General features: G+C 45.9%; 1 protein-coding gene across 2 annotated transcripts in view; it reads left to right on the plus strand.

The window, feature by feature from the left end:
• The first annotated feature begins 1,170 nt into the window (after positions 1-1,170).
• EDAR (ectodysplasin A receptor) overlaps positions 1,171-26,777 on the plus strand; it is an 89,398-nt gene continuing 63,791 nt past the window's right edge. For both annotated transcript variants that reach the window (XM_030310261.1, XM_030310264.1), the window contains exon 1: positions 1,171-1,394. The gene's annotated coding sequence lies outside the window, so the exon portion shown is untranslated. The remainder of the gene's footprint in view (positions 1,395-26,777) is intronic.

A 26,777-nucleotide genomic window follows, 5' to 3' on the forward strand; every position in this document is an offset into this window, starting at 1 on the left:
CTAGCGTTTAATGGGTACATATGGCTCTCTAGGGTTTAATGGAGTATATATATGGCTATCTGAACTTTAATGCAGTATATATGGCTATCTGGAATTTAATGGGGATATATGCGGCTCTGGAGTTTAATGGGGCAAATGTGGATGTCTAGAGTTTAATGGGTATATGTGGCTATCTGGAGTTTAACTGGGAATATGTAGCTATTTGGAGTTTAATGGGGTATCTGTGGCTGTCTGGATTTTAATGGGGTAAATGTGGCTGTCTGGAGTTCAATGGGGAATATATAGCTATCTGGCATTTAGTGGGGTATATATGGCTATGGGGAGTTTAATGGAGTATTTTTGCCTGCCATTTAATGGGGTGTATACTGCAGTTTGGAGTCTTATGGAGTATATATGCCTATCTAGAATTTAATGAGGTATGTGTGGCCATTTGGAGTATAATGGGGTATATATGGCTCTTTGGAGTTTAATGGAGTAAATGTGGCTATCTGGAGTTTAATAGGGTATATGTGGCTGTCTGGAATTTAATGGAGTATATGTATATATCTGGAGTTTAAGGGGGAAGATGTGGCTTTTTGGAGTTTAAGGGGGGGTATATATAGCTATCTGGGGTTTAATGGGATATATATGGCTGCCTGGGGTTACTTGGGGAATATGGTGGTGGGGTGTCCAGGGACAGGAGAGAAAGAATGGATCTGAGGACTTAAAGTCTGCTGTAGGTGTGGGGGGAGGGGAGAGGAGGACAGGAATGTGTACAAACATGTGAACATATCTCAAATGGATGCAGTAGCACCCATGCCTGTGGCCATCTCAGTGGGGGGGTCCTTGAGTGAAGATGTCTTGATTAATGGAATTTTAATGCTAATTTAATTTTTTGGCACTCCAGTGTCCAAAGGCTTTAGTTGTTCTGAAGGAAGCAAGGGTCCCTCTCTAAAAAAAAAAGAAATCAATGATTTTACAAATTCCAACTTCTGTCTTTCAGGACAGGAAGTCAAGAGCCAGGTGTGTGTGTCCAGTCAGGCTGCAGAGGGGGCTAACCTGCAGAGTGAGGCACCAGCATCTCAGTGCTGGGAGAGGCCTCTAGATGGTGCAGGTGAGTCTGCAGTGAGGGAAAGCCCCTCCACAAGGACTAAGTTCCCACACTCGCAGACAGGACGAGCAGTCAAGGAGTTCCCGGGCAGTCCTTTGCAATAGAAGGAAAGTGGGGCTGGCAGCACAGAGGTGTGTTGCCCCAGGCAGCTCTGCCGGCCTCCAGCGTCGCTGGCCACCTGCCTCTCAGAACACTGCCAGACGGCCACCTGTGAAACCTGGTGGCCTCAGGCGGGACCGTGCCTGCCTTTCTCCACAGACCATCTTCTGCTTGGATTAGAAACTGACCCGCCAGCAGGGTCCAGGTAAGCCTTGGTTCTTCTCTCTGGGTTTTCTAAACTCTTCGGCTGTTTGAGACTGAGGTGTCATCGGCTGAGAAACGGCCTGAGTGCATTTTTGAAATGCACGTCATTTTTGGGTTGCGTTTGAACAAGCTTTACCAATTACTGTGCGTCTGCACTACCAGATCTAAGACCTGAGATTGTTCCTTTGTTTTCAGAAAAACATTAGAAACCCCATTTTGCTCTTGGTTGCACATTTGGTTCGTAAGCCAAACTCTGTGTGTGTTTCGCTGGCTTTAAGATTTTGGCTGCTAAGACCACGGGTGTCTCCAGAGAGCATGAAAAGTTTGTTTCTGAGATTTGCCCTTGAGCCGGGCTCATGGGGAACACATAGCAGCTGGGATTTAGCTGGGCTCGGTACCTGCATCCCCGCTCCAAGTTACCTACGGTGCCCTAAGAGACCTTCCAGGTGTGATTTTGAATCAAGTATGAGACCCGATGTCTCAGATGTCTCTGTTTTCGGGTGCGCAGTGGGGAAAATACATATTTCTGATGATTAAGGCATTCATTTCCTGCCAAGAGGCTCTTCTCAGTGCTCTGACAGATCAGAGTAGTTTGGGTTCCTGCACAAGAGCCAGCTGTGATTCTCCAGCATCCTGTAGCAACTGCTCCTGTCCTGGGGAGGTGGGGGGGAGGGAGGGGTGGGGCTTCACAGGTTAGGGTAGAGCAAAAGGGGGCAGCTGACTGGGAGGGCAGCATTTGGGGGTCCAAGAGGGACAGTTAAAACAGTAAGGTGCCAGAGTGTAGAGACAGAGTGACAGAGCAGAAGCCCGTCAGTAGGGACATTTGAGAGTTGGTGGGACACAGGATACAACATGGCTGGAGTGAAGGACAGAGAGGGGAGGTTGGCCCCGCTTTTCTGCTGTCGGGCTCACCACTGCTCTGTAGCTCTGAGGTTACGTGTCTGAGACACTCTCTAAGAACAAAACAGCAGCTAATTCAAAGTATTAAGGTAAAAAGTTATAATGGACTAAGGAGAAAGGAATCAATTCAAATAGCTAACATAGAGAATATTCTTGCCTGACTTGATGCTGTAAGATTTCAAAGGGGTAGCCATTTAAAACAGTGAGAGTTACTTTTTGACAAAGTCCACCAAAAAGAGAGTTACTCATCAAAGTTGGGAGACTAGCATTTGTCCATGTGTACCCTTCCCCACTGAAGGAGAAAACTGGGGGCCTGCTCCGTGCTGGGTCAGCTGGGGCTTCTACGGCACTTTCTCCCCATCCTTCAGTGAGGCAGGCTGTATGTAGGAATATTAATTTGTGACAGCACAGTGGGAGGGTAATCCTGGAAGCACATGTCTTTGGGAGGAAAAGTAAAAAAAATTTCCCTGAAAAGTTTGATTTTCACTCTCTGGCATTACCTGATTCTAAAAGTAAAGAAGGTTTTAATATTGTTCAAGATACATATTTGCAAAGCTCAGAAATGTCAGGGGCTCACCCTTCTTTCTTAAGCATCAGCCTGTCCCCGTACCCAGCACAGTGCCTGCCACAGGCAAGACTCTTACCCCCTGGTCTTACCCCCTATTTCACATGGTACAAGTCAAATTGACTCTTAACTATGAAGCACCTTCTCATCAAAGTTCCTTAGGTCCCAAAAGACCAAAGATAGAATCTAGATCACCTGAGTCTCCTTTCTAGGTCCAGGTGAGTAAGTTTTGTGTTTTCCAAAAAATGAAATTGTTCTCAAGGAAATGCCCAGGAACCCAGCTGCCAAGACTCAGGTAGATCTGAAATTCTAACACAGGAGCTGTAAACAGGATGGCATTTGAAAAGCCAGCCCCTCCCGTCACCTTCCTTCCCTCCCTCTACCCATCTCACAACCCCCGGCCTCCTCAGTGTCTTGCCTGCAAGCCTCTAGGCAGCTTTCCTCTGGGCCCTTGTTTTCTTAATTATCCCAGAGAACACCTGCCTGCTCTTCACTTTGATGCTGTTTGAGGCTCTGCCTAGGTGATTCTACCCTCCAATAGTATCATTAATTAACTTACATTAAGCTCACTTAGCACATTAGGTCAATTAGGAAACAGAAGCCCCAACCCTGCCTCAGAGAATGCTGCGTATCACAGCCTATCACAGTGTATCATGCAGTCTGCCTTGAATTCATGTACTGGGGCAGGACTCTTATTCAATCTCTGATTATTATTTTCTGAAAGAATAAAGAAGGGAAAATAAAATGATGTCCCATCGTTTAACTTCTGCCCTACATTTCCAGACCATTTTACAAATCATTTTTCGTACAAGTCTTCCCTATTTTCAGAATAAGGAGGTGGAACCTTAGAAAGGTTAAGTGACTTGCTCAGCCCCATATAACCTCTAATGATCGTGATGCCAATAGTAACCCAGGGCATCATGCTGTGTAACTTATAATTAGAAGGACAGGGACTAGACCTCTGTTCCCTGCCTCTGCGGCTGATACGCTTGCCTCTGTAAGGACATGTGGAGAAGGTTCTGGGACAACCACCTGGTAAACCTGAGGGTAGCGGGAGCAAACTTCTGCCCTTTGTAGATCCCAGCCCTCACACCACACTGTTTGCTGGCATCTGTCATCATCAGAGACAGGGCAAAGGAGAAAGCAATCTACATTCCATTGCTGTGAGCCATCTCTGTGAAGGCTTGGAGATAGAGGAAATATTGGTGTAAGAAATACAAAGCTGCTGTTTGTATATAGTACAAATGTAGCCAAATATCAGTGGTCTCAGGTACTCCAATCCAGGAATAAATGGCTTTGGGGTTCAGGCATCCCAGTGAATTTGGGCCTGTTAGTACAAACAAATGAGACTGGACTAGTTTTTCACCATTGCCCTGAGGTCATCACAGAGCAGTGCCCAAGGTGGTGACCCTGAACAATGAAAGCCAAGGAAAAAGCTTTGCCCAAGGACTTAGCATTAGGGTGGGCCATTCATTTGCTAGCAAATAAGGGAACCTACAATCTGAGGTGACTTCAATTCTTCCAGCATAGTGGATACTCAGTGAAAGTGCAGTTGACCCTTGAACAGTACAGGTTTGAACTGCATGGGTCCACTTACGTGTGGATTATATATATATATATATATATATATATATATATATACACAGTACAGTACTGTAAATGTGTTTTCTTTAGGATTTTCATTTATTTATTTATTTATTTATTTATCTATTTATTTATTTATTTATGAGAGAGAGAGAGAGAGAGAGAGAGAGAGAGAGAGAGAAGGCATGAGCAGGGGAGGGCAGAGAATAGGGAGACACAGAATTTAAAGAAGGCTTCAGACTCTGAACTGTCAGCACAGAGTCCAATGCGAGGCTCAAACTCACCAACAGTAAGATCATGACCTAAGCCAAAGTTGGACGCTAAACTGACCGAGCCACCCAGGTGCCCCAGAATTTTCTTAATAACATTTTATTTTCTCTAGCTTATTTTTTGTAAGAATACACTCTATAATATATATAACATACAAAATATATGTTATTCAACTGTGTTTCTTATCAGTAAAGCTTCCAGTCAACAGTAGGCTTTTAGTAGTTAAATTTGGGGGGAGTCAAAATTATATGTGGATTTTTGACTGCTCAGGGGTTGGTGTACCAACCCCCACATTGTTCAAGGGTTAGCTGTATGTCCAATGAATGAATGAATGAATGAGATCCTTCCAAGAAAGGCCACTAGTTGTTCTAATCACACAGTGGGGAGCAAGGGGTTTCCCAACATCACAGTACCCTAAATCAACAAGCAAACAAATTCCAATTAACAAAGCTACCCTCTGGGTGCAGAGACATGTGTGATTTCTTAAAGGGTAGGTGCCCACAAGTGTTAAACACAGTTTGGCTACAAGGTGGAACAGACACATGCTGGCAAAGCTGGAGACCCTGCCTCCTCTACCCAGCTTCCCACCCCCAGAAATGCCCAGAGGTCTGTACACACTGTTACCCATGTAACTAACCAGGAGGCCTTTGTTTTCCACTTCTAACAAGTCAGATCACTGTGGAAAGCAGATGAGTGGTAATAAGCCTTGTGTAGGGAAATGCATGTGTGTTGATAGCCACAGCTGTGCCACCCACCAAGCTTATATCATCCCCAGTCACTTCCCAACCCAGTAAATCAAACTCTGCACATGGCAGGAAGGTGCCTTGGCTTCTGAGTTCCAATGGAATCAGCAAGCAGAGGAGTAACAGCCACAGTCATGTTGTCATTACTAGTAGTGACGAGGCCCAGGGTGCATGGAAGCCAAGCTTAGCTGTGGTATTTCTAGATTCCTTAAGATTGATACTGTTAAATGATACCACTAAGTGGCTGTACACAAGCTACTAAGAGGTGAACCCAAATACTGAAATAGGATATTAGTCTCCTGAAAATAATAGGGAGATAATTCTGCCGACAACACTCTAATCCTGACAAAAGGTGCTTTCTTAGGAGATGAAGAAAGACATGTAGGTCTAGACAACAGATGAGAATGGGGGGGGGGGGGACAGTGTCATACTTTTGACAACTGTCAGATGAGTACCAAATCTTTTCTCTTAAAATTTCCTTTTTTGCCATATTTCCAATTCCATATTTCTTAAACGTCAGGCACAGAAAGAGATGAAGGTAGGATTTCATGTTGATTTTAAATACAATACCATGGGTGAGGACAGGAGATTCCCTGTTTCATGGAGCTTACATACTAGTGCAAAGAGGGAAGCTATAGTACATTAACATGGATGTAGTTTCAGGTAAATCCAATGCCATGAAGAAATAAATAATCAGGGCAAGCCGAGAGAAAGCACTGGGGGGAAAGGGCCCCCTGAGATGTTATCTGAGTAAAACCCTAAGTGAAGTGAGGGAGGAAACCAAGCAGAGGCCCTGGGGTGGGACAAACCCAAGACATGCCATCACCAGCAGGAAAGCAATGTGGCTACAGCAGAGGGAAAGGTGGGAAAATAGGAGATGAGAGAAGAGAGCCAGGAATCAGAGCATGCCAGGCTACAGACTGTGGTAAGAAGTCTGGGTTTTCATGGCAGGAGATGGGAAGGCAACGAAAACCATACATGAACTCAGTGCTGAGGTTCAGCTATGATTATTCATGCCCTGTGCCATTCTGGGACCATCAGTGCCCGTAGCATGCCAGTTGATATGTTGTGAAACCCACCTCCACCTGTCGTGAGTCAGGTCTTCAGGTGTGCTCTTTCTGAGAGGGCCAGTCTGGCTGACGAGCAAGCAGAAGGGGCAGTCGGCAGGAGAAACTTGGCAGGGTGGTAGGATGACCCCTTTCTTAAATTTTTTTTTGTTTATTTATTTTTGAGAGAGAGAGGGCATAAGCAGGGGAGGGCCAGAGTTAGAGGGAGACATAGAATCTGAAGCAGGCTCCAGGCTCCGAGCTGTCAGCACAGAGGTTCAAACCCACAGACTATGAGACCATGATCTGAGCCAAAGTTGGACACCTAACCGACTGAGCTACCCAGGCACCCCAGGATGATCCCTTTCAACCCAACATCTGTTCCCATTGCAATTAACAAACAACAGGCCCCTCCTGAGAAAATTTTTGAAGATTCCAACTTGAAACGCATGCTTACATTTTTTTTAAATTTTTTAATGTTCATTTATTTTTGAGAGAGAGAGACAGAGTGTGAGCAAGGAAGGGGCAGAGAGAGAGGGGGACACAGAATCTGAAGCAGGCTCCAGGCTCTGAGCTGTCAGCACAGAGCCCGATGTGGGGCTCGAACCCACAAACCACGAGATCATGACCTGAGCTGAAGTCAGATGCTCAACCAACTGAGCCACCCAGGTGCCCGCATGCTTACATTTTTTAAAGTCTCAAACTAGAAAGAAAACACTGAACATTCTTATAGAGTCCAACATTGCTTCCTACCTCTTTGCACCCTACCTGATCCTCCCACAGCCAACTCTGAGCCCCAAGCCAGCTCCACTCACCCCATTTCTCACTTGGAGGTATGCAGGCCAAGAAGCTCTGATAGCACAGCCCAGCGCACTGACATTCAGTTAGGAAGCCTCTTCTGGGCATGCTGTTGGGGAACTAATTGAGAGATCAATTTCATACCCAGTTTGGCATGCCAGAGCTATTCTTGTCCACTGCACATGGTCCTAGGAGCTGGGGAGAAAGCTGGATGCTCAGCCCTGTGCAGCAGGTGGCTCACCAACACCTGGCAAGTTTGATTTCTTTCCAAGTAATAAGATGGATTAGGGTGGAAGGTCAGCCTAAAGGAAGAGACCCTATCGCAGGGAAGCCCAGGGCAGTGAGAGCAATGGATGGGTCATGAGGGAGGAAGTGGGGGTGGACTCAGGGGCTTGGCATCTGGCCAGGCTCCTGATACTGTACAGAGAGGCCCGAGACCACAAAGGATGGTCAGATGGGATGCACACATCTGTTGCTTTGGCTGATTTTGTTTACCTGGCAAATATGGTTTTATGGTTTAATATTTTGATTGAGGCTTTGTGCGCTTGCATAACAAACATTACTTCTGGCCCAGAAAAACCATAATCCTTAAATATACTGAAATGCACTGCACTTTCTTAAAAGCACCTCAGAGGGCTTTCAAGGTTCATTTTCTTTAAGATTTAGTCCTTAATAATGGCTAGAAATGGCTGTTCCTAAACCTTCCTGTCCATAATGAAGAAAATCCATCAGAATGGACACTTTGGGGATGTGGCTGTTTAGATGCTCCACAGTCTGCAGAAAGCCAGCATCTGGGAAGAGTGCAAGCCAAAGAAGGCGCCAGGCAGCTGGGCAGGGTGGCATTTGTAAATGGCACAAGGCAACTGTGCATTGGTAGACTTCTGCTTGATGGTTTTCTGCTTGATGGATTCCTTCCTGGGCAATAAAATCTTCAGTATCATTTAAATTAGAAGATTTTAAGGGAATTTCAGCAGAACCCCTTTTGGAGTTTAGCTCATTCTTGCAGAGATGGGGAGAGAGAGACCCATCCTTGAGATATGTGAACATGCAGCAGACATTTGATCTATCCAGGTGGCCTCTGGCAGGAACCAGCCCTGTTCCTGCAACCACTGTGATGTGAGCTAGTGTCTTGGTCTCCCAACAGCACTCATTTAAACAATTTTACTCCTCATTTTATGGACAGAAGAAACCAAGGCAGGGACATTCCAGTGACTCGGGACACTCGGTTTTGAGTCAAGTCTGAGAACCAAGAGACCAAACTTCCACCACCATCGCTGCCAGTTGGTTTCCAGCATGAGGTTTCCACATGAAATTCATTATCCAAACAGACCACACACAGCTCTCTGACTTCTGCAACTGGCGTGTGTGAGGGAAGCGGCGCTTGAGAATATTACCCTGATGATTATCACAGTTGCTGCTTTTGAAGGCAAATATTTATTTTGTGAGGATTGCAAAACTAAGAATAGTTGAATGTGGAGCTCCTCCTTATGTTTACAGAATAAACAGAATTGAGACACTGATAAATGCAATGTCCCTTGTTCACTGAAGAACCAGCTGTTTGCCTCCTGCATCAATTAAATAAAAGCAGGGGCCTCTGGAGGTGCAGGTCTCCATCGGGCTGAGCATCCTTCTGCCCACCCCGCTGGGTTCTAGTCAGGAGGACTTGGGCTCCCTGTGTGTAAAGTGGATGGTGGGTTTGGGGAGCATCTTTCCTGTTTGCCTTGGTGGCCTGAACAATACTTCCCCAGGGCCTCCCTGGAAGTTTTCCTTCTTAAATTAGAGAGGCCACAGCATTTGTCATAATTTAACAGGCTACAAACTTTGCTTGGGGTTTTTAAAGAAGATCTGAAGGAAATAGAAGACCTGGCTCCTGTTCTTAGAGCCCATTGTATTAAAAGGAAGAAGAAGGACAGATAGCCACATATTCACACACAAATAGACCAATTCATATAAGAAATGGAAATACACAGTGCTTCCCACATTGCATTGCACTGAAATCATGTGTTCAGGGGCTGTCTCCAGAGTTGCACTGAATGGTGCTCTCTGAGACCAGGAGAATATCTCCATAGGGAGCCCACCTATGGTCTCTAGCACCTAGCACGTGCCTGGCACATAGTAGGCCCTCAGTTAATGTTTACATAAACCATCCTTTATGGAACACTTACTACCTTCACATTTGCATTTTATTTAACCTGTGTAACAATCCTAAGAAGTAGAAATTATCATCACAGTGTCACAGAGGTGAGGTGACTTGCCCAAGAGCTCCCTCCTGGTAAGTGATATTTCAGCCCAGGTTCACAAACCTCAACTTGGTGCCTTTTCTATGGACTCCTTCAAAGATCAGATCTGGGTTGGGCTGTTGCAAATTATATTGAAATGTAACTTTATATCATAACTTTCAGACGTAGAACATGATTTCTACCTAGGCAGATGTCTAAAATCCTAGATATTTTGAGTTGCCCAGATCCCTTTGCAGATAGCCCTGCCGGTTGGGCCCAGAGTCTGTGCACATGTTGTTTGAGGCAGCAGGATGCTGGGGCTGGAGAAGAAAACAGAATCTCTCTTTCCAGCCCTTAAGACCAAGAGCAAACCAGGAAGCCTCTGTCCTCACAATGGCAGTGTCAGAACTGTAGGAGACCTGAGACAAGCCAGATCCACTTTAACTTCAGAGGCCTTTTTTCTGTGATGTTGGACTGGACCTGTCCTATTGGGGTCATACTGAAGTGGACACACCATGGGAGGTGGGCACAGCCATAGGAGGTGACCTGGCTTGAGGAAGGATGCTGAGGCCAGGGGCCATGTGGAAGTGTGGGCCAGAGCACAGCTTCTTGCGTCCAGTGGTTGTGGGTCCAAGTCCTGGCTCCTCCGTGTGCTGGTGATGGGATTGTGGACATTTGTTGTTGGGTAATGTGTGTCAGTTACCTGAGAAAGGATAACAGTACTCGGCTCATGGGATCATTGTGCAGAAAGAAGTGAATCGAGGCAGGCAGAGCTTTTAGAACAAGAAGGGGCACCTGTAAGTCTTGTCAATGCTCTGCATGTACTCATGGGCTGAATTTAATGTGGCAGCTAGATCTCTGCTTATCAGTCATTCACAGTGGTTTGATGAAGGCTAAGTCCATCTGAGGTGTGATAGGAACAACCTATGAATTTGGCCGGTATCCAGAATACTCCTGGGGCCCTGCAGTTAAGGAGCAGCTACTCAGAGGACAGGGCAGGGTCTGTGAGCACCATGGGGTGTGGTGTCTGGTTGGCCACCACTATCAGTGACACCTTGACCACACTTGGGCCACAATGGCCTTCCTGCTGCTCCTCACATAAGCCACAACATGCTGCGCCTGCTCTTCTTTCTCCCCAGAATGTTCTTACCCAGAATCTCTGTTTCATTCATCCCCTTCAGGTCTCTGCTAACAAGTCACCTGATCACAGAAACCCTCCCTGGCTCAACTCAGACTAAAAGAGTGCTCCCACCCCAAAACTCCTGTTTTTAGCATCGGTCACTAGATGACTCACTATACACATAATGTAACCTAGGGATCATCATACATGAGCCCAGAAGTTGGTAGGCAATCAAGGTTAGAATCTCATTTAGAAGCATGTATCGCTGCTGAGACCAGATGCAGGCATGCCTGCCCAACCTGGGAATGGGAATTTCCTTCTGCTCTTTGCAGCCTCACAAGGTAGGTTTCACTCTCCCCTCCCCTGCTGTGGTTTCAGGATGTGACTCTCAGGAGACTTCCTGGGAGTTTCTCATTGCAGCTCAGTGTGGAATCAGCGAAGCAAATAGGGGAGACGATGAACTGAGCAGAGGTTAAATAACAACTAAGAGGTGTGGCCGTAGTTGAGTTTCCAGTGAGGAACCCAGAAAGCAGGGAGTGCCCCATGCCCCAGGCCACACCCACCCATGCAGCCTTGCAGCACTGGCACTACTCAGCACAGGTGTGTGCATTATCATGCACGTGCACTGCAGGCTGGGGGGCAGAGGGGGGGATGCAAGTTATCACACTTTGTCACAGGTGTTGGGGCTGCAGTCCCTTCCCCACCTGCCCCTGCCCCACAGACCCATGGGCCACCCTGCCTCCCCAAATTCTGCCATCAGAGACCAGTCAGGAGCCCATCAGGAAACACGGTGCATGCCAGATGATCAAGATGAAAAAGTTTTGTTTGAGGGGCCAGTCATTCTAGAACTGAGAGCAGGGCAAAGAGGACCACAGGTCTGCCTTCCCAGACTTACCTGTCTTTTCACCTGTTGACTGCTATTGCCTGAAATCTGCAAGCCCTCCCCTGGGTCTTCAGTTCTTGACATAATTCATCGAACCCTGGGTGGAGCCACAGTGTCCGGGTCTCAGCAGCTTTGCCATCTGACATCCCCCCACTTCCTGGGGCTTCTTTCCCATCCTTCCCTTTGCACATTCTTCATTTGTCCTGGTTTGGATAAACAGCTCCACTGAATCATGCAGTCCCTGCCTCTGAATTCCCAGGTGGGGCGAGGCTTCACTATCACTGCCCCCCAGCCCCTGGCACCCTCCTCAGCTGCTCTGGGGTGCCTGTGGAGCGTGTGTGTGTGTGTGTGTGTGTGTGTGTGTGTGTGTGTGTGTGTCTTTGAGAGAAGAGAGTGAAATGCAACAACCATGAGAGCTCGGGATGAGGCCTAGACCAGGCTAGGGGTGGAAGAGTGAGGGGCAGAAGTTGCCTGGTGTGGGCACCAGCAAAGGAGCTGGTCAGAGGGGCCGAGTTTCACCAGATGGAGGCGGCAAACCTGGGACGGTGATACCTTTATTTCCTGCACATCTGGGGTCTAAGCTGCATATTCTCCCTTAACTAATGGCAAGAGGTCCATTCCTTATGTGTGTTAGATACTTGGAAGGCGTGGTGAAGAAAGGCAGAGGGAGGTCCTCAGCTTCACTGGGTGGTTTAGCATCTATGAGTTTTAAGTGAATCTCATTTTTTACAACACTGAACATCTTTGGAGCTGGCACTTCTCTGCTTACTGAATAGACACCTGAGCCCTCACTGGAAATGGACCATCTTCTCCTTATGCACCCCTGCCCCCTGCCCCCTGCTGAAAACTCTTGAGAGTTAATGGTTTCATTTTAGAAAACTTTCAAATTGTATTCATTTGAGTTTACATTAGCTGCTTCCTTCGTTCTGTGTGGATTATTCTCCTGTTGGGTTTCATTTAACCAAATTTGCAGTTGTGCTAACACATTCATTGATGCCCTCCTGCTTTCAGAATGGATTTTTCTAAGTATTTTCTCTGGCTTTACTGATAGACTGTATCCATACTGAAACTCTCCATATCGGGCAGTTTGGCATTTGCTTCAAAACCTGTTTCCTCTGACCATACTTCACTACATCTCAGATGCTAACAAGTTAGTTTTAATATTTTAATGGTTAAAATTTATGATTTATAAAAAGCACTGTAAAAACAAAGTAACACACAAAAAAATGCTTCTCTCAGTGCCATCAGCCTCAGCAACTATTAGGAGGATCTATGCTTTCCATAAACATGAAGATCCCCTGGAGGCCTTTTTAGAAATACATGGTGAAATTCTGAGTCTTTAAAAAAAATCTTTTAAACATGCTGATTAGCAAAGATACCCAGAACCTGCCAATTTCAATATTTGTTGTGAGCTTTTTTTAAATGAGTTTCTTGTATTTAATTAGACTTAAAGAGAGACCTGGCCACCTAACAAGATTATGGTTGTTGGGAGCCAGAGAGGTACAACCGGGCATTCTCGGCCTGGATAGTATATTTTATCCCTTAAAGCACTACTCCCATACCCTTTCTTTTCTTTTTTTTTTTTTTTAATTTTTTTTTCAACGTTTATTTATTTTTGGGACAGAGAGAGACAGAGCATGAATGGGGGAGGGGCAGAGAGAGAGGGAGACACAGAATCAGAAACAGGCTCCAGGCTCTGAGCCATCAGCCCAGAGCCTGATGCGGGGCTCGAACTCCCGGACTGCGAGATTGTGACCTGGCTGAAGTCGGACGCTTAACCGACTGCGCCACCCAGGCGCCCCTCCCATACCCTTTCTGTATCCTTTTGTACTTCAAAGACTAGTTATGGGTTCCTAAAAGATATTTCCCAGTGAAGGCAGCACCCTAGCAGGCCTTACCCAGAGGCACAACCCATGCAGGGCCAGCCCTTGTGCTTCCCTGTGTAGATGCCCTCCATTAGAAGAAAAATGACTGCAGCCCACCCAGTTCTGTTGGATGAGGTTGGTTGGGGGTCTTCTATTAGAAATAGGCTCCTTGAAGGGTCTCATTTTATCCATAGATGCCACAAATCCTGTCTACGTATAAGAATAAACACATACTATTAAACACATACACTAATCTATCATAGTGTATGATGTCTTGCATTTAATAAAAGTTAGAAAGTGATTATTTGCATGAATGAGAGATTAAGCAAGAAAAGAAGAAACAAATGATGGTTTTTCCCTCTAAGCAGGAGCTGTGCTAAGGCCCAGAAAACCTATACTGGCCTTTCGCAGACTCTGAAGCCTGTTGCCACTGTCAGTTGTGAAGTCTTGTATTAATTAGAGTTTTGCAGGCTTTTTCAGCAATGGAAACAAGAAAGACTCTTTCAATGAGAAGGTAAATGTGAGTCTTGAAGTTGAGGAAGCAGGTATTGGAAGAGGGAACTGTCAGATGTGACAAGTCCTTCATAATATCTGGAATCATTTTTCAACTCAGAGAATATTCAGAAAGGGCAAGATCTTCAAAGAGCCAATGGCAAGAGGCCACAGACCTCTGTGGAAGCACTGATGAAGGCAGCGAAGGCAGTGAAGGCAGAGCTCTTGGCCAGGAGTCCAGGACATTTCAGTTCACTTGGGTGTTCCCCTTTCTGGAAACATGTAGGGGCCAGCCACTGGTGGGCTACCAGCATCATCAGGGCACTGTTGCTGACTTGCTGCAACTGCACAGTTACCTTCCTAACAGTGAGCTGTTTCTTTCCTGTGCTGGGAAGTAACCGTTGTCCTGGGGCACCCGCAGACATCTCTTCACCTTGCCCCATACCCAGATGCAGATTTCTAATGCCATTCTCAAATGGTACCAGAATTCCTTGGAAAGGGGGTTCATTAGTGGGTTGGGTCAGGAAAATACAAAACAAGCCTGGTGCATCCTCTAGCGCCAGGAAGTAAGAAAGTGCTAAAAAAAAAAAAAAATGAGGGTATGTCAAAGGCACACAGGAATCAACTGAAGGAGCTCCCAGTCACCAGAGCTGGAGTAACCTGAGTGATGAATAAAATAGTAGTGGATTATAATCCAAAATGTAAAAGAAATATCCATGCATCCTAAAATAAATATCCATATAAATAAATGATGGAAGGAAGGAAGGAAGGAAGGAAGGAAGGAAGGAAGGAAGGAAGGAAGGAAGGAAAGAAGGAAGGAAGGAAGGAAGGGAGAGACAAGAGACAAATCTTCCATACAGAAGAATTTGAAATAGCTTGTGTGGACACTCCCCTCTCAAGGAGGTAGAGAACAACTCCCCACCCCCTTAGAGTGGAGCTCATAGTCAGCAGTCACCCAGAGTCCAAACAGGACACTAAAAATGGAGAAAAGTAACTTTAGAATGGAAAGGCCTGTCAGGCTCCAGGTCAGTATCAACCATGACACATTATATTGGCACTATGTACACCTGACATGATGTAATGAAAAGGACACTTTACTGCTGTGATCTTCCTCCCCAAAACCCATAACCCCAGTCTGACCATAAGAAAAACATGGAATGAGCCCCAATTAAGGTACATTCTACAGAACACCTGACCAACACTCCTCAAAACTGTCAAGTTCATCAAAACAGTGAAAGTCTGAGAAACTATCACAGCCTGGGGGAGCCTAGGTGATGTGGAGATTAAATGTACTGTAATGTGGTATCCTGAATGGCATCCTGGGACAGAGAAAGGACATTAGGGAAAAATTAATGTGTGGATGTTGGTTACTTATCATGTGCTATTATGGGCTCATCAGTTGTGATAAATGTACCAGACTAATGTAAGACCCATCCCTGGGTTCAGACCCCCTTCCCCCACCCCAGCACCTCAGACTTTGGGAAGGTTACAGCTTTTGGGGTGCTGGCCCATCCCTTGTCCCCTGAAGACAGCCTAACTTCTGTAGGCAGTGTCCTTGCACTGAGGGGTGGACTCTGAGGAAAAGCAGATTCAGGGATGGGCTCTGGTTCTCCAGGCCAACTGTGAAGGTGGTCTTCATGTGGGAGGCTGCAAAATGACTGGGTTTCTGCCTCCAAGAACTTCTGGATCTCCACCAGAATCCTGCAGGCTGCATGTGTTCAGTGCATGCCTGGTGGGGCAGCGCACATGGTGGAAAGACCTAGAATTCCACCTTTGCCACTTAACATTAAGTTCCTTCTCCCCTCCGAGTCTGTTTCATTGTCAGTGAAATGGGAGTAATGTCTACTTTTCATGGTTTAAGGATTGAAATAATGCTTGCAAAGAGGATACCTCTTTATCTAACCTATAATCCACCATCAATATATGACACCTTTCATTTTTATCATTCCTATTTGGAAAATGAACATACAAGAAGGTCTATGTCTCCTAGAGATAGAATGTTAAGCCTTTTGTGAACAAAGCTGAGGCTTACAGCTCCATACTTAGTTGATGATGGATAAGAACTTTGTGCTGAAAATATCCTGGGGGCCTGATCTTGAACCCCAGGAAAAGTCATTAAGTTAGTTTCATAAAACCAGAGACCAGCAGAGTGTCCATGAGAGCCTAGTGTTAAAGGGCCTTTGAGAATTCTGAGATGTTTTTCTTATGAGGATATGGAAAGCCAAGCTTGTGGCTGCAAGCCAAGCAGTTTGCAGTATTTGGAGTCCATCATGAACGAGCCATGTTATGAATGCAGCCCTGGGCTCCCCAACTGGCTCTTTGGAGAATGCATTCTTCATTTTGTTTCCTCAGAGGCAGCCAGTACCTTGGCAGGTGGAGGGGGAAAGGCATGTGGTTCTAGGAGCCACTGCTTGCAGGCTAGGACTATTCTAGTACAAAGCAGAGTCAGGGGCTCTACTCACTGCCAGAGTTCAGGGCAAGACACCCTTGGGCACTAGAAGGCTCTGGGGATCCCTCGAGGTTGAGCTGCTGTGGGGACAGGGCTACCAGCTGCTGTTCTTACCCTACCACCTGACTCCTCTGGCCACTGCTGGGAGGAACAATCCCATTTCCCTTGGCCTGTTTTCATGCAGGGCAGGGAGGTGGCATTGTGAATACTTGGTGAAGCATTCTCATAGGAAATACTAAATTGCAGTGTTCTGGGCATGCCTAGCTTAGAAAGCTCATGAAGGCACAGGGAAGAATCTTGCTAGCCAAGGAGAGGTCAGGGAGTATGGATGGAAGAAGAGGCACAGACACAGCCTTGCGTCCACCACCTTTTCTCACACCCTTTCTGAGTCTCAGAATCTAGTTTCTGGGCCACCGGCCATTGTCTGGTCATTAACAAATCAGCTGGGTGTTGTTTGTTTGCTTTTCAAATTAGCCAGACAAGTTGCCACTCCAGTGCAATCACAGCCATGGCTACAAGACAGACAGAGTAGGAGAAAACTCCATCCACCCTATGCAGACACTGCCTCTGCCAACTCTTGGCATGCAGGGCAGACATCCTGTTTCTGAACCAAGGTTGTAGCTGTGTTTTCCAAAGCTGCCTCAGCCTGACCCAGCCCTGCCCCCAGCCCTCCTGCAGCCTGGCAGGGCTGGAAAGGGCAGTGGCTGGGATGTTCGCATGGAAGCCAGCCAGAAGGGCACGGCAGATGCCTGAGGGGCTTCCAGAAAGGAGTGGGGACCACAGCATGACTGTGTCTGTGCCATGACCACATTGTGCCATGCCCTGCCTCCCTCTGTGTTTAGATTTCATTGTCATTGTCTGCTTTAAACCCTAAGCTCCTAAAAAACTGGGGTCAGCATTTCTATTTAAGTTCTATGGAACAGAACCTGATGCCACATGGATGTTTCGCCAGATGTGTGGCTGAAATAGCAAAGGACTCAAAGGTGAAGTAAAACAAATGACCCCAAAACTTAGCAACTTAAGACAATAGACCTTTGCCATCTCACACCATTTTGAGGGTCAGGGTCAGGGAGTGGCTCAGCTGGGTGGTTCTGGCTCAGAGTCTCATGAGGTTGCAGTCAGCTGGGGCTGTACCACCCGAGGGCTTGATGGAGGTGGAGGAGCCATCTCTAAGGAAGCTCATCTGCATGGCTGCTGGCAGGAGGCCTCAGTTGCTCACCATGTGAGCCTCTCCGCAGGCTGCTGGAGTGTTCCCATGACATGGCAGCTGAGTGATCCAAGACAGAGCAAGCAGGAAGCTACAGTGCCTTTTATGACCCAGTCTCTGAGGCAGCACACAATCTCTCCTGCTTTTTCTTCTGGTTGGAAGTGAGTCACTAAGACCAACCCATACTCACAGGGAGGGAAATTAGGCTCCACCTTCGAAAGGCAGTGTCAGAGTTTGTGTACGTGTTCTAAACCAGACACCTGATTTCTAATCCTAGCTTGTCTCTGGCTACTATGTGACCTTGGGCAAATCACTTCAAATCTGTAGGCCTCTGTTTCTTCTGTAAAATCAGAGAGCTGACTAGATGTCTCAGAACCTCTCCTAAGCCCTCATGCCCTATCATTCATTCATTCTATGTATTAATTAACTAAACATTTATTCAGTTCTTACTTTGTGTCTAGCTCTCTTCTTGATTCCTGTCTTCATGCTGGAATACCTGGGGAGCTTCTAAAAAATGCTGGTGCCTGGAACCCACCCAAGAAATTCAGCTTTAATTGATCTGGGGTGGAGCCCAGGAGCTCCACGGTCTTAAAATACCCACCCCAACGTGATACCATTGTGCAGGAAGGATTGAGGACTATTGTTTTAGAGTCATAACCTTGAACTTTGATGGGTACACGAATCACCTGGGGATCTGGTTAAAATGCAGATTTTGATGCTGTGGGTCTGGAGTGAGGCTTCAAATTCTGTATCCCTAACAAACTCCCAGGTAATACAGTGCATTCTGAGGACTACACTTTGAGTGGCAAGTTTCTCGTTGCTGGGACAAAGGTGCAGAAGTACAAGGATAATTCCCACCCCCAAAGAGCAAAGAATCTAGTTGGAGAGGAAGACATAGCATGAAAATGTAAACAGCACCCTAAGACCTAAGTGCCCAGTATGTGGCCCAGATGTGACATACCAGGGATCAAGCTTGATGTGGTGAAGGGTATCCTAGGAATATCCCACTCCTGCCTGGACTGTCACTCACTGCTGAGACATCATTCCCTCCTGTCTCTCCATCAGCAACATGGAAGGTGGGCAGGAAGTCCAGGCCCTACTGTGATCTCTGGAAGTCTTTTACAAGTTAGTGTGTTTAACTGAACAGTAGTTCAGTCCACAGGGAAAGAAAAAAATTAGCAAATCTATTATTTGTATTTGTTCGGTCTTGTAGAATATTCCCAAGAGGAGTTTATTGTTTAGCGAGCCTGCTTTTTTTGATGCCACTAACAAATTAAAGTGTGTTTTCTGAACTTGAAATTCTAGGCTTATGGAAATTCTAGTAAAATTTCTTTTAATGAAACCTGCAAGTAACCATTGTTCTAGTTTTTCTTCTTTCTCTCATGGTTTTTCTGTTTGTTTTGCTGGGTCCTCTTCCTGTCTCCAAAATAAGGAGAAACTGGAAGGTTCACAGAACCTCAGTTGTTAGCAGAAGCCCTGCTCCTCCTGGGTTACTCTCTTCCCTTAGAACCAGTCCTGACTCCTGGGCTCACTGCTGTGGGTGGGCTGACCACACTCACTCAACCTCCCAGCGCTGACCTGGCTCCTAAGGGCCTGTCCAGGCGTGTCCATGTGGTGCCTGCTCCTGGCTCCTCACATCCTAAGGAATTACTTCTTAGATTCTTTTTTTTTTTTTCAACTGAAGTATAGTCGACATACAATGTTACATTAGTTTCAGGTGTGCAACATATGGCTGGACAATTCTATACGTTCTGTAGTGTTCACCACAGTAAGTATAGCCACCATCTGTCACCATACAACCTTATTACAATATTATTGACTACATTCACCCTGTGGGACTTTTCACCTCTATGACTTATTTATTTTATAACTGGAAGTTTGCACCAGTACTTCTCAGATTCTAATTTTACCACCTGGGGTCCTGTGAAAATGAGATTCAGACTCAGTGGGTGGGGGTGGGGACTGAGTTTGAAGCTCTGACTAGCTCCCGTGATACTCACCATGCTGGTGCTAAGTTGGGGCAGCAAGGTGCTGTGGGGTGAGCTCCCATCAGCTGACCACCCAAGGTTCACCACAATCTGGTTCACCCCACCCATCTGCTGACCATCCAAGGTTCACCCCACCCATCCCATGGGGAAGCACAGGGCTCTGTGCATCGCCCAAAAGCCCAGGCTCAACTTTAACTCGAGCCTTCGCTCCACTGTCCCCTCCCTGAGCAGATCTCCTGTTTTGCTCCCCCTGTGTTTAAATCTGTATCATCTTTGTGACCCGCATCAAACTCTAGCTTCCCCTTGAAGCTTCCCTGGCTGTTGTTTCTTTCACCCCCTTTGGATCTGTCATGACTTTGTTCTCGTCTGTTCTTTAGCTCTTAATCACACTGTGCCGGGCATTGTTATTTCAGTTTTTTACATGCTTCTGACAGTCTTTCCAACTAGATGATAAGGCCCCAGGGACAGTGGCTTACTCATCTTTCACTTCTTTTGTATTTCTATCAGCACTGAAATGGTGCTGTGCATTTATTAGGCACTTAATAAATTTCTTTAAATGACTCAAGGTAAAATTCCTTCACTTAGTCAAAAATTAATCTGAGAAATGGAATAAAGAACTCACCCCACTTTATAGTCCTCATGGAATTGTATGAGGAATTGTCTATGGGCATCCTCACTAGATCCTCAGGATGTGACCTGCCTGTCCTCGGAGGCCCAGCAGGGTTCCTGGCCCCATAAACTTTTGACAGATGTATGGTTCATGAGTTTGCTGACTGTTCTCTTCTCACTGGAGCTGCAAGCCAATCTGTCTTCAGCCGTCACATCCATGAGTCATACAAATCAATAGCAGTGAAAACAAGACCAAAGGGAAAATGGGTAATTTCCAAATAGGTCCTGGAGACAGAATATAATTGTGTATCTTAAAAAACAAAGGTGGGCTGGGGATTGGGACCAGGGCAGAGGGAAGAACAGAAGTAAAAGAAGGCAGATGTCAAAACAAGTTGGGTCCCATGCATTCTCTTCGGCACATCAAATCAGAGGGCGCCTTTTCCTGTGGGACCATTTCTTAAAGAGTGCCAGGTAACTGAGATGAAGAGGAGCCATAAAAGCAGGTAGACATTTCTCTTTGGGCCTTGTGCAATCTCACTGTCAAGGAGCTAAAACCATGACTCTTCTACAGCATAAGCTGAGCATGTGTCAGAGATTTATCTTACTCATTAGTGACAGAGCCCACAAGGTAGCAAAGCTGCTTCCAGAAGCATCTGAGGAGGAACTGGATATTTACAGGCACTTTTTTAAAAAAGAATGTTAGGATAACAAAACTGCTTGAGACCCTACAGAACGATGAAATTATAATCTTTGCGGTCATCTGTTCTATGAGGCCAAAATCTACAAGCTAACATGTAACCTTGCAGTGACTGGGCCTCTAAACAGTAGGTAGCAGAGCCCCACCCAAGTACCCTCACCTAGAGAGTTAAGTCATCTTGGGCAGTCCTGGGTCATGGTGGGCCGTGCTGCCCTTCCAGTTTGCCTTATTTGCAAGTGTTGGTTCTTTGAATCAAAGTCAAGCTTTAGCCCAGGGTGACCCAGAGAGGTAAAGGGGATAAGCTCTCTCTGCACAGCAGTGTGGAAGAAGGGTCCTCTCTTCTCCTCTGCAGCTAGGAAGAAAAGAAATCCCCACAGCTAAAACCAGGGGACTATGAACAGTCAGGCCAGAATGTCCCTGGTGGTGCTGCTCTCTGAAAGCCTCCCCCCAAATTCCGGCCTGGGGGCTGGGCAGTGCCCAGGGGGCTGGTGACAGGAAGACTCTTACTGCATGTTCTGCTTCAGCTCCCAAGGAGCCACAGGGGTTTTATGTGCTCCTCATTCTTCCCTTGCAGCTCAGAAAAACCTGCCCATTACTAACATGAAAACCCTGGTTTTCAAAGTTAACAACCATAAGAAGTTTTGCACCATTAGCAAATAAATATCGCTCTTTCATCTTAACCTCATGTTTTTTTTTTTACTTTCTGTATCTATATTTACAATGTACATAGTATCTCACTATAATAGGTATAATAGGATGTCATAATAATATGATGCTTACTCAGTCATTTTTACTATTAGGGATGTGCAGTCAAAAAAAGTTTGGAAACCTGTGTAGGAATCCATTCCTCCTCAGGTATTCCAGTGTATCTGAATCACCTGGAATCTAACTGAGATGCATATTTTAATTCTTATAGGTCCATGAGAGCGGAGATTCCGTACTTCACACAATCTCCCAGGTGATACTGATGTAGCTGGTCTACGGACCACACTTTGAGGAGACGACAGGTTCTGGCTCCTAATCTGTACAAAGCTGCTGACCCAGCAGCCCATCTGAAGGTGGTGTGCACCCAAATGCCAGGGTGGAGTGAAGTGCTCGCCAGTCCACCTGCGTTCAAGAGATGGGAGCAGTGGCGGCATTGGTTAACATTCCCTATCTATCACTTACTCGTTATTATGACTGTAGATAAGTTATTTAGCCTCACTGAGCCCCACTTTCCTCATCTGTAAAGTGAGATCAATAACAGCACCTCCCTCATGTTGTTCTGTGAAAATCAAATGAAATGGTCTGTGTGCAGCACTCGGCACAGTGCCCGGGATAGCCAGGATGGGGGCTTCTGGGATGTAGAATTCTGGGTTTTTTCTTTTTTTGAGAGAGAGAGAGAGACAGCATGCACATATGCAAGGGAGGGGCAGAGAATAAGGGCGAGAATCGCAAGCAGACTCCAATACTCAGCATGGAATCTGATGCAGAGCTTGATCTCAGACCATGAGATCATGACCTGAGCCAAAATCAAGAGTTGGATGCCTAATCAACTGAGCCACCCAGGTGCCCCTGGGATGCAGGGTTCTGTTTTAAACCCAGAACCATGCTGGGTAGACAGGATGGTTGATCATAGTCAGTGCTCAGGAACATGTCTGTACACTGTCTCCATCATCCAGGATCCATGATTTCATTCTTAGGTGTCTGTCCATGTGTGTGACTGAGCGCTGACTCTTCTCTAAGCTGTGGCTGCTGGGGCGGGGGTGCTTCATCACCCAGAGCTGTCTCTGACACATCGTAGACTTGCTAATCTCCAAGGTTTTCCTCCTTTTATCTCTGAAGTCACTGCTCTCAGTAATATTGTTACACGAAGAGAAATTTATCTTGGTGGGCTCTTTCTTTCCTTTTTTAAAAAATCCAAATATGAAGCCCTCAAACAGAAATCCATTGTCTAGTTTTACCCAATAGATGGTATTATCTGAAGCTCGAGGGAAAGGGGGAAAGAAAGTGGTTCATAAAGTAAAAGTGAACCAATTAAAGGATCAAATTCACCTCAAATGTTTCTACAAAGACACACTTTTCCATGCATGGACAGCACCCAGTTCTTTTCAAGTTTTATAGCCATTTGGGCGGAAAAATCAGGAAGTCACTTGTTGCACACAGGATTGTTATCAGCCTCTTTGATAATAAAAAAGGATGAAAAGTAAGTAAGAAACCTGTAAACACTAACTTTAAAGACCTAAGAGCAGCGGGCCTCACCTTTCCTCTGCTGTTTCTTACCTGCAAACCCCGCACCATATTTTCTGCAGCAGTCACTGCAGCCTCGGGTAGAACATGAAGTATTAAAGTAAAAGAAAATTCTAGCCTTTGATATTCTTCATTTTTTTTCTGGTTTTCTGTGTGAAATATGAATCCACCACCGATTATCCCAAGGACTTGATCACAAAAATACAAGATTGACTGGTGTCGGTGGGGGAAACCCTGGGGAAAGGGGTCCCACACTCTGTCCCCTGCCTTTCCACCCACTTTGTCTGTGAGTACCATGTCCATGGAGTTGGTCCTTCCTCATGGCCCTCTTCCCAAGGAGGCTGGTCCTCCCTCTGCTACCCTCCAGGGCCGGCTCCTGGACTTGGAGCATGGACCCATCACAGGTAGTTTGGAAGAAGGGCAGCCTGAACCCCTGCACCCACCCACTGAGAGCCAGCACTGCTGAGGCTCATTCTCTCAGTGGCACTGTAACAAACACAGTAGCCCGGTGCTCCTGAAACCACATGGGTTCCCTTACTATTAGATGAACTAGAGACGTGGAACTCCATGATAACTGCTGTCCAGATGAAAGACAGCTTCTTCCTCATAGTCTGTCAGTGCTGCCTCGAGGAAGGGGCCCAATGTATGGCTGAGGTCGCAGGCCCCATGCTCCAGCCCTACGTGACCGCACGGTGGCCCAGAGGGACGTCGCACAGTGGGGCTTGCTGTGTCCTGTGAGGAATGCTGTCCCAAGGGGCTCAGCCTGTGGTGGGCCTCCAGGACCACTGCACTCCTGAAAGGTTTGGAGTGACTTAACGCCATTCCTAGATCCTTCACTGCAGTCCACACGTTCAGCGTAAAGACGACCCAATAAAAAATATTAATAATAGAAGTAACAAAAACTGAATTTGAGCAGCTTAATGAAATGCTGCCTCAGATACATTGTTGAATACTTGGAATTTAATACATGAAATGGAATTAGGGGCAAAAAAAGACCAAGAGGAGAGAATTACATCAAAGTTAGTCTGATCAAAACACCTTGATGTGCTAATGGCACCAAGTGCATTAGACCCAAGGATATGGTGATGTCAGATGCTTTAATTGTGCATGCTAAAAGCCCAGTTGGAAAGTGGGAGGTGTCACTCACAGATAAGGGAACTGAGCCTGAATTTTATAACCTAATTTAATTAGCACTGATCTGAGGTTGCTGGTACCTGGTTTTTCCAGTTTTCAGGAAATATATCTTGGCCTGGGGTGATGGGGTACTGAGGGAGGGAGAGTTCAGGGAGGGGTTGGGGGGTGGGCCGTTAGACTTGAAAGGCCTTAATATTGAATTTCATCTGTGATGTGATAAAACCTCAGGCCTCCCTCTCTTCACCTGCCAATATGCACAGAGAGCCACACCTCTCCTACATCAAACATTAAATTACCATAAACCCAAGGAAGGGCGAAGGAGACTGTCAGCTGTGGCAGTCACTGGAAGGAAAATGAAAGAAGTACACAGACACCCAAAGGTAAGAGGAAAATACCCAAATCCCTCTAAAGCCCGTGGAGCTCAGGAGGAGAAAATCCTTATGAGGTGAAAGCCTTCTGAGGATCTTCCTGTGTTTGCAATTTATTTCTCTCACCAGAAGACCTGTGTCTGGGGACAGATATGTATCTGAGACACTTAATGATCATTAAAAAGAAAGATTTAACCATGATACCTCTCCATACACACAAACACACACGTTTTCTGATTTGTGGAACAGTACTGAAGTGGGGAATATGAAATATAGAGTACGTTTTTAGGAAGTTAGTGTAAAGCAGGTTGTGTTATTGAAGATGAAGGGCCTATGTTATAAAAATATATATATAGTATTAAGCTGAACTTCATAGGATTTAATTAGAGTGAATAAATTATTCCTTATTTCAACATGCTTGTAAGTATGTTTTTGTTGTGCTACATGGTTTGAATAATTTCTCCCAAACATGTATCTGCTGCTCTCCAGAGTCTCAGGATGAAGGACTAGGTCTCCTGGTGGAGGCCTACCAATGGGCTGGTGCCACCAGGGACTGAGCCAAGAACTCAGCCTAAGAGAAGCAACATGAATCTCTTATTTTGTGAGCTTCCATGTGGATTTATCTTCAACGTTTTTTCTTTTTGGAGTTGGTTTGCTATTTGCGATTCCATTTTGCTCACAGAAACCTGGTTCTTTACATAGGAGTCTCTAAGTTGTTAAAATCTTATCCTGATTTCAGTTGTGGTTACCAGGTAGGGTTTTTTTTTTCCCAAAAGTGCCTGTCTTTCTCTTAGAATATGAACGTCTATTTCCCATATTTTGGGTTTCATATTCAGTGTGGGGGAAGAATGAACAGTTGCATGAATTGATTTTTTAAATCGCAGTAAAATGTCAGTGGGTTTGCTTTTGAGCACTGTGTAACACAAAGAGGGGGATGATTTGGCCTAGAAGCCTGTTCAGCAAGCCCCAGCACAGATTTGCCAGTGGGACCTCAGAAAAATCCTGTATCTTTCTGAGCTGCAGCTTCCTCAGAGGTAAGGCTCACCCTGTCTCATAGGGAGACCAGGGAGCCCATCCGGAAAAGTCTAGATATCATAATTAGAACATTTGCGAGGTGGGAGGGATCTGAAAGACCCTCTCCTGTCCTACCCAGTGGTGTAGCCACTAGCCACATGTGGCTTTACATTTAATCAATTAAAGCTAATTACTATTAAAAATTCAATTCCAAAGTCACACTAGCCACATTTCAAGCACTCAGCTGCCACATGTAGACAATGGCCACCATACTGGGCAACTCCAGGTTCAGCTGCCCCATCTTATGGCCAAGGAAGAGGACCTGAGAAGTGAGTGCAGGACTGGCCAGTGCTGGATCTGGGACTGGACTCTGGTTCACTGTTAGTCCAGAGGGTGTAGACATCCCTCCACCAAGCTCCCACTGCCCTCCCTCTGCCTACATCTTTTCAGGGGAAGGGTAGAACTTAAAGAAAGAAGGGGCCCCTCATTTGTAGGTTGCAGGTCAGGGACAGGCACTCCTATGAGACCCTCAGCCTGGGTAGTGCCCTAAATTCGTCACAATGTCCTGAAGAGCTCCTGGATTCATTCTTCTGCTGAAATGGCAACACGCTCTTACAGATGATAGAGTTTTACAGTCTCTAAAAAGTCCTCTTGTAACTGATCTGCGTCCTGACTTCATGAATGTCAATAGCCGATGTGAGGATGGGATCACACTATAATGTTGCAACATGAAACCCATCAGGTAAAGAGGACACCAGATCTCTCTGCATTGTTTCTCATGACTGCATGTGAAGCTACAGTTATCTCAAAACAAAAAGGTTAATTTCTTAAAATGTCCCCTTCCAGCTCTTACAATTCACATCTTTTTAAATTCAAGAATATTTGCATTCTTAAATACCCTAGAAACAGATTGTGGACAGCCTTTAAACACAAAGTGAATTTTCTCCTCCCAGCTCCTAAGAACCTCAGTTTTACTAAATTTGGAGTTCATGATGATGTTTTACTTACAGCAGCCATTTTGCATTGCCACAGAATTTCAAATAAGAATACATAGCATAAAGCTTCACAATGCAGTTTTCCAAGACCAAAGCATCTCTACTGTGGGGCTTAGGCACACAACACAAGTGATCTAAGTTAGGGAATGCACAAGGACGTGGGACCTGCACGTGACGGTGATCGGTCTTGACTGGCATGCTGAGACACA

Source organism: Lynx canadensis, chromosome A3, assembly GCF_007474595.2.
Source record: "Lynx canadensis isolate LIC74 chromosome A3, mLynCan4.pri.v2, whole genome shotgun sequence".
In the NCBI taxonomy this organism is placed as follows: Eukaryota; Metazoa; Chordata; class Mammalia; order Carnivora; family Felidae; genus Lynx; species Lynx canadensis.